The sequence below is a fragment of the Diceros bicornis genome, chromosome 7 (assembly GCF_020826845.1).
Source record: "Diceros bicornis minor isolate mBicDic1 chromosome 7, mDicBic1.mat.cur, whole genome shotgun sequence".
Classification (NCBI taxonomy): Eukaryota; Metazoa; Chordata; class Mammalia; order Perissodactyla; family Rhinocerotidae; genus Diceros; species Diceros bicornis.
In genome coordinates this window covers 4,841,511-4,848,707 of record NC_080746.1, presented here as the reverse complement: position 1 = coordinate 4,848,707, position 7,197 = coordinate 4,841,511, and the positions used below count along the sequence as shown (strand labels likewise).

Sequence of the window (7,197 nt, the reverse complement as noted above, 5' to 3'; positions counted from 1 at the left end):
GATCTGTGGGACATGGTTTTGACCCTATGGTCTAAGATAGCAGCGTCTGTGTGCCAGGCAGTGAGATGAAGGAAGAGATGAAGAAGAAAGGGCCGAATGCAGAAGTGTACTGTCTCCCAAAGATGGTCCCTTCCTGGAGGCCCTTACATGGCACTCTTCCTCACAGCCCCTTGGCCAGAACTTAGTCACATTGCCACATGTAGATGCAAGGGAATGTGGGAAATACATTATCCACTGCCTAGACAAATTCAGGGGCCTATCACCATGGAAGAAGGGGAGGATGAATGTTAAGAGACAGTTAGTGTGTTGTGTGAAAGGAAGGAAGGTTAGAACTCCCCTTGACAAGAATGGAAGAGGCCCTCGCACCCAGACAACACGCATATGGTTACAGCATTGCCACCTACTTTGTGGCATCTAACCATGGGTTTCAACATCTCTAGTCAGCAGGAAATGCAAATCGAAACCACAATAAAATACCACTCTGCACCCATTGGGATGGTTATTATCTTTTTAAAAAGAGGAATATAACAGGTGTTGGGAAGGATGTGGAGAAATTGAATCAGAACACTTGTGCATTGCTAGTGGGAGTGTAAAGCAGTGCAACCACTGCGGAAAACAGTTTGGTGGTTCTACAAAAAGTCAAAAATGGAATTACCATATGATACAGTAATTCCATTTCTAGGTATATACCCCCAAAAATTGATAGCAGGGACTCAAACAGATATTTGCACACCAATGTCCATAGCACCATTATTCACAATAGCCAAAAGGTGGGAAGAAACCTAAGTATCCATCAATGGATGAATGGGTAAACAAAATGTGGTATATATATACAATCAAATATTATTCAGCCTTAATGAAATTAATGAATGAAATTTTGATACATGCTACAACATGGGTGGACCTTGAAAACATTATGCTAAGTGAAATGTCAGACACAAATGGACAAATATTGTATCATCACACTTACAAGAGGTACCTAGAATAGGCAAATTCATAGAGACAGAAAGTAGAACAGAAGTTACCAGGGGCTTGGGGGAGGAGGGAATGGGGAATTATTATTTAATGGGTACAGAGTTTCTGTTTGGGATGATGAAAAAATTCTGGATATGGATGGTGATGATGGTTGCACAACATTGTGGATGTACTTAATGTCACTGAATTGTACACTTAAAAATGATCAAAATAGTAAGTTTCATATTAGGTATATTTTACTCCAATAAAAAAATGAAAAAAAGAGAGACGATTAGCTGTCCTTGGCACAGTATGGATGCAGGTAAACGTTTAAGCTTGATGGCAGGAAATTGAAGCAATTAGCATTTGATGGCTTTTCTTTTCTCTGAGCATAATTTGGGGAAGATGTGTATCTGCACACATGTGTGTACAGGTTCACATATGTTTCCGTACATCTGTAGGCTGGTTTTTCCAGAAAGCAGCAAAGAACTGAAATAGTTACTCGTGTAGTGGACGAAAGAGCTGACTAGTGAATCCGAAGGATTTCAAGTAGCATCCATCCTCCTTTCCTGATGGTACTCTCTTTTCTCCAGATTTTTAAGATATAATATGATCTACCGCTATCTTATTTTTCTATCTCTTTTTCTGGTTCCGGTTCTCACTTAGGATATGGTACCAGACCATCTCCTAAACACGTTCAGAGCTCATCTCCAACTGCTTTCTTGCATTAACTCTCTAAGGAATTACAAAGATATAGTTTTACATTTACAGTTTACAGAGCATATCTATAGAAAATATATTTGTTGATCTCCACATCAATCAGGATATTCTTTTCTCATCCCAGTTCTATCATTAACTCTAACTTTTGGAACTGAATTTTTTTCTGAAGACTTTATTTCCATCATCTGTAAAATGGGATATGTAAACGTCCTTGGAATGCAGTTTTCATGTATATGTTTGTGAAACCTGTCACTCAATACATATTGGAAAGGTAAAAGCCAACAATTTTCTGAGGTTTTTGAATAACACAGGTATTAGTGACTGTACCTCCCCATCAGAGTCATCCTCAGCTCCTACTCCTATAATCACCAGCTCAGTTCAGTTCTGCCTCTGAATGATCTCCTGTATCTGCCCTCCTTCCGCCTGTCTGCCACTGTCTCAGCTGAGGCTTAAGTCATTGCTTGGACTAATGCAGCCTCTTGATAGGTCTCCTGCTACCAGTTCACATCCCAGCTCAGCCCACCCTCCATCTTCCCAATAATTAATTATCTTGCTAAAAAAACACATTTTTTCACCTCAGTACTTTACTTAAAATCTCCACTAGCTCGCATGGCTTTCAAGATAAAGCTCAAGGTCCTTAATTTGGTACAGAAGCCGTTCCCTCTCTTGCCCTAGCCTCTTTCTTGCTGTGTCTCTCAGCATCCTCCTCATTCTGCCCTTTAGCCCCACTAATCCTGAACACTGACCCTGGACACCGATGCCCTTCCACAGCTCGGTGCCTTTGCACATGCTGCTCTGTGCTGGGAATGTCCCTCCTGCAGGATTAGCCCAGTGCAACACTGTACAGACTTGTTTTCGTGTTGAGGGTGATGGAATAAATAAGGCCAGGAAAAGAATTTAAATGGCTGAAAAAGGAGAACAAAAGTGTTTTGAGACCTACTCTAACCCACCATTTCTATACCTGGGCTTCATGCAGATCCCTCCCAGCAGTTTCCCTGTTTCTAGTCTGCCAAGGGAAGGAGGAAGGGGTCTGTGCCACATAATGTCATTAGAGCCATGTTCCAGTGTGGTCTGTGAATCACAAAATCTGGGGCTTTCTGACATGCAGCTGTGTTTGAAGAGGCCGTGCAGGTGTGGGAGATCAAAAATTGGCCACCCTGAAATATGCCTCTTTACCTTAATTATTTTCTCTGACAGACATTTGACCTCCCCCACTAACTGCCTAAAGGAATTTAACTCTGGGTATGGACAGACTGGCAGGGTCCTCGCTAAGCCCATTCTTCTCAAAGTTCTGTTTACCAAATATCTCCATTTGTAAAGGTATCTCCTTCTCTGTAGTGGGAAGGGGGGGGATGGCCTTATCTGTGGAAACTCTTAGTACTGGAAGGAGAGGACTTAAATCTACATACTCTTGATTACTGTGATTTCTGTCTCTGGCCACATTCTCTATAGGTGGCCCTGTAAAGAATTATCTGACAAACATTTACATCTCCCTCTCCATGTGAATTGTCTTCTTCCCCTCTGAAATCCCAAACCCTCCACCTCCAACCTCCTCCTTTGTCTTTAGCTGAAGATGGTATTTAAGATGAGAATCTCTGCCATTGTGTTGAGAGATTCAGTTTCCCAGGTTTCTCCCATGTACACATGTTATTAAACTTGATATTATTTTCTCCTGCTAACCTGTCCTTTCATTATTTGGCCAGCCATAAGAACCTTAAGGGAAAGGGCGGAGGGGGATTCTCCCTCTTCCCTGACACAGGCGATTCACACAATTTGAGAGCCCCTGACTTAGAGGAGTGGTGAAGCACAGAGGGAGGGAGCTCTGATGGGAAGGGCCACGCCCAGTCTGGGCACTGTGGTGGAGGGGAGGAAGTCACTGGCCCTGCCCTCAGGGAGGGGTCTCAGTTTCTCTGGAATATACCCACTTTAGAAAAAAAGAAAAACACCAGAACAGAGCAAGCTTGGTGGTATGCAAACTATGAAAGTATTTACATATGTTCCTATGTAAGGAAATACATATTACTATGTAAGGAAATTGCATATTCTCTTTTGCTAGGATTGCCAGATTTAGCAAATAAAAATGTAGGATGCCCAGTAAATTTTAATTCCAAATAATCAACAAATAATTTTTTATTACACAAAGCACGTACTTGTACTAAAATATTATTTGCTATTTACCTGAAATTCAAATTTAACTGGGCATCTTGTTCTTGTTCTGTTTTTATCTGTCACTCTACCTTTGTCATGTTTTGATACATGAAGGAAATCGCCTGATCAGAATCAGGTATCTAAAAGGCAGAAGTCAGTTTTGCGGGCCTGTTTATTTACTCTTTAATGGGGAGGTGTATGATTTGACAGGGAAGAAAAATAACAGCTGCTTTTTCTGACTCATTGGATTATTTGTAAAATCTACGTTTGGGAAAAAAAGAGAGCGAGCACATAAAGAGAAAGAAACAACACGGTGGTTGAAAGTGGCCCACATACCAGAAAGTTCCTCCCCTCAGTTGAAATCACTCCGCGCCTGCTATGGGCCAGGCCCTGAACCCACATTCCCTGCAGCAGAAGCCTGGAGCAAGTTTCCAAGTTGAGCTCCCTCCCCTGGGGCCCTGGCTCTGGGGCAGGTTTTCTATAGCCACTCCCTTACCTGTCCCAGGTGACAGGATGCCACTTCAGAGGGTAGGACTGCCTTCCTGCGACTGGGGAATGAATAACAGCCTTCCTAACAAGATGCAGCTGAGGGAGCCGCTTGCTGACAGAACAATTTGCTGGTACCCAGAATACCCGCCCAGCCTCAGCAAAGCTGCAGCCCGGGCGTCAGGAGAAATTTCAGGATTTATCATTTGCCTAGGTGTCAGGTTTTCTGTGAGCCTGCGTACTTCCATTGCACTTTTCCAGACTTGCAGCCTCGACGCGCTATCCACCATGGCTTCCAGGGCCCCAGGAATAATACATAAAACTATTCCCTCATTTTCCTCCCTCTTGATCTGCTTGTGTTTATGTAAATGGCTGGAAAAGCAGTTTTCGGCTTATTTCCGAAGCTTAAGGGCTTCCTGAGAAGCCTATTATTGAAAAATCAGAAACTGAAAAGCAACTTCTTAGACAACGAATTAGCAGCTCAATGACTGTGTGTAATGCAGAGTGTACTGTAACTGGCTGCATCACAACTAGGAACTCCCCTGGGATTCAGTAATCAAACACGTGGCAACAGGTTGTCTGTTTCAACAGAGAGTGAGTAATCAAAGGAGATTTGCAGTTAATCCAAATATTACAGAGAGGTATCCAAGAGAAGGCCAGGAAAAGGAGAAACTAGAAGCAGGGTGCGGTATAGATCAGAGCTTTCTGACCTGGAATTCCATGTGCGACTGAGAGAACTTCGGGTGGGGCACAGTTCAGCCATCTGAGCGTTTGAGGCACCAACTGCCCAGAGGAGAAACTGAGGCTTGGCTACTCATTGAAGCAAACCAGAAAATTGACCTCGACTCTTGCCTCTTCCACGTGACCAGTGATGTAAAGTTTGGGAGCAAAATACCTAGCATTCAGTGATTTGCTTCAAAATTCTGAGCCTTATACTGGTTTGAGGGGTCCGGATAAGGTGAACGGGGAAGGTCTTGCTCCATCTGGGAGGCGCTGGGAGGACTGGAACTATGCAGCGTTTCAGGGAGACAGTTCAGTTTGTGTGTCCGTCTCTGTGGTTCTCACAGTGTGGACCCAGGCCAGCAACATCAGCATCACCTGGGAACTTGTCAGAAATGCAGATTCTCAGGCCCCGCTATAGAGTCTCAGAAACTCTGAACTGAGGCCCAGTATGCTGTGTATTAAGAAGCCCTCCAGGTGATTCTGAGGTTCGCTGAAGTTTGAGAACCACTGGCTAATCTGATCACCTGGACGCCGTAGGTACCGGGTAATGCTCAGGGTTCTTATGTGGGCCTGCAGGTGAGCACACTCACGCTGGCTCAAATTAAGATCCTGCAGCAATTCTGTGCTGAGCCACTCAGTCCTGATCCCCTCACAGGGCTATGGGGTTTGGGGGAAAGAAACTTAACATTTATTAAATATGTACTAGTACTTGGTGCAAGACCCTGGTAAATGTTTTATGTGTGATATTTTATTTAATCCTTTCTACAACCTGTGAGCTAGGTGTTATAGATATGATTTTATTGCTGACAAAATTTGGGCTCAGAAAGGTCAACTTGCCCAGGTCTGGATGTTCCCCAAGCCTCTGCTCCTTCCCCTATCCCACAGGGCATCTCTGACACGTGTGTCCTCTGCCCCCAGAATGCCTGGGTGCCACCTACACAAAGCACTGCCAGCCTGGCAGGGCCCCAGTTCTACATTCCCATCCCTCCCCCACCCCACCCGACTCCTTGCCTCATGTTAATTTCCCACCTGAGTACTGAGTACTTTATAAATAGCAAATCTAAAATGAATTTTCTACCAGCGATCATTAGCTCCCTTGACATCCATTAAACATTCTCGCAAGCAGAGTGAAGTGACAAAAGGGATTGATTTTTACAGTATGCTTAATAGGGGAAAAGAAAGAAAGGTGTTGACAAGTCCTTTTTTTCTGTCCTGATATCATGAGGAATTTGAAATCAGTCAAATGACTTTTATTTGAAAAAAAGAAGGCTAGGATTGGGGGTGGGAGGAGAGAGTGTGGGCAGAGAGAGGCAGCCTCCCCAGCAGCCCACTCAGCCCATTTCTGTATCTGTGACAGGTAAACAAGGAGTTAGTTAGCTCGTGCCAGCCACCAAGATGAATATGTCAGATTTAATGCTTCAACATATATAGGGTCCAAGCCAGGGAGGGAGTCGGGGGCTAGAGGAGGGAGGTGAGCGGTGTTAGGGGAGAGGGAAAATAACCAATCTTCTGCTGAAAGTATTGGAAGGATAAATGGTTCATGCAATAGTTGAAGTCAGAGAAAGCTGGCATCATACGAGGCACTGTAGCTGAAAATTTAACTTTGATTTCAATTTTCATATTTGTCAGCAATAATTAAATTCACGAAATGTTTTGCCACTGTTCTAAAATACTAATAAGTAGAGGCCTTTGTAGTGTGGTTAATGGAGTCTTTTTTTCCTAGTGGTCTAGAAAAATTCCATTAAAGCACAAAGTCATACTCTATTACAGCACTTCACCGTCCAGGACTCCGCTGCCACGGTGCCGCTGTCCCAGAGCCTGCAGCCCTCCATTGACCACAGAGCCCTGGCTGGGAAGGCGGTTTGGGCTTCATAAGCCTCAGCTGTCCATCATTTCTGACCTGCACAGACCTCCCAGGATGGGAGTGGGGAGGAGCGGGGGGGAGGCCGGCCAGTCAGAGACAAAAGGAGAAGCAAATTCAGTCAAGCATTGCCCTGGAAAGGCTGAGCCTCACCTCCTGTGGCAGGCTGAAGGGAGCACAGGAGGAGAGGATGGTCAGGTGGGTGCCTGGCTCTGGCTGGGAAGTGTGGGTCCTGCCTGGGGAGAGGAAGTCTATCCCCATCCATCACCAAACCGGACTCCTGATGGTTTAAGGCTGGAGCCCCA

At 44.5% G+C, this 7,197-nt stretch overlaps 1 non-coding gene across 1 annotated transcript; it reads left to right on the top strand.

Moving 5' to 3' along the window:
* The first annotated feature begins 303 nt into the window (after positions 1 to 303).
* Positions 304 to 430, top strand: LOC131409204 (U6atac minor spliceosomal RNA). Its single transcript, XR_009220883.1, has one exon. It is a non-coding gene; the product is annotated as a U6atac minor spliceosomal RNA (small nuclear RNA).
* Positions 431 to 7,197: the final 6,767 nt, after the last annotated feature.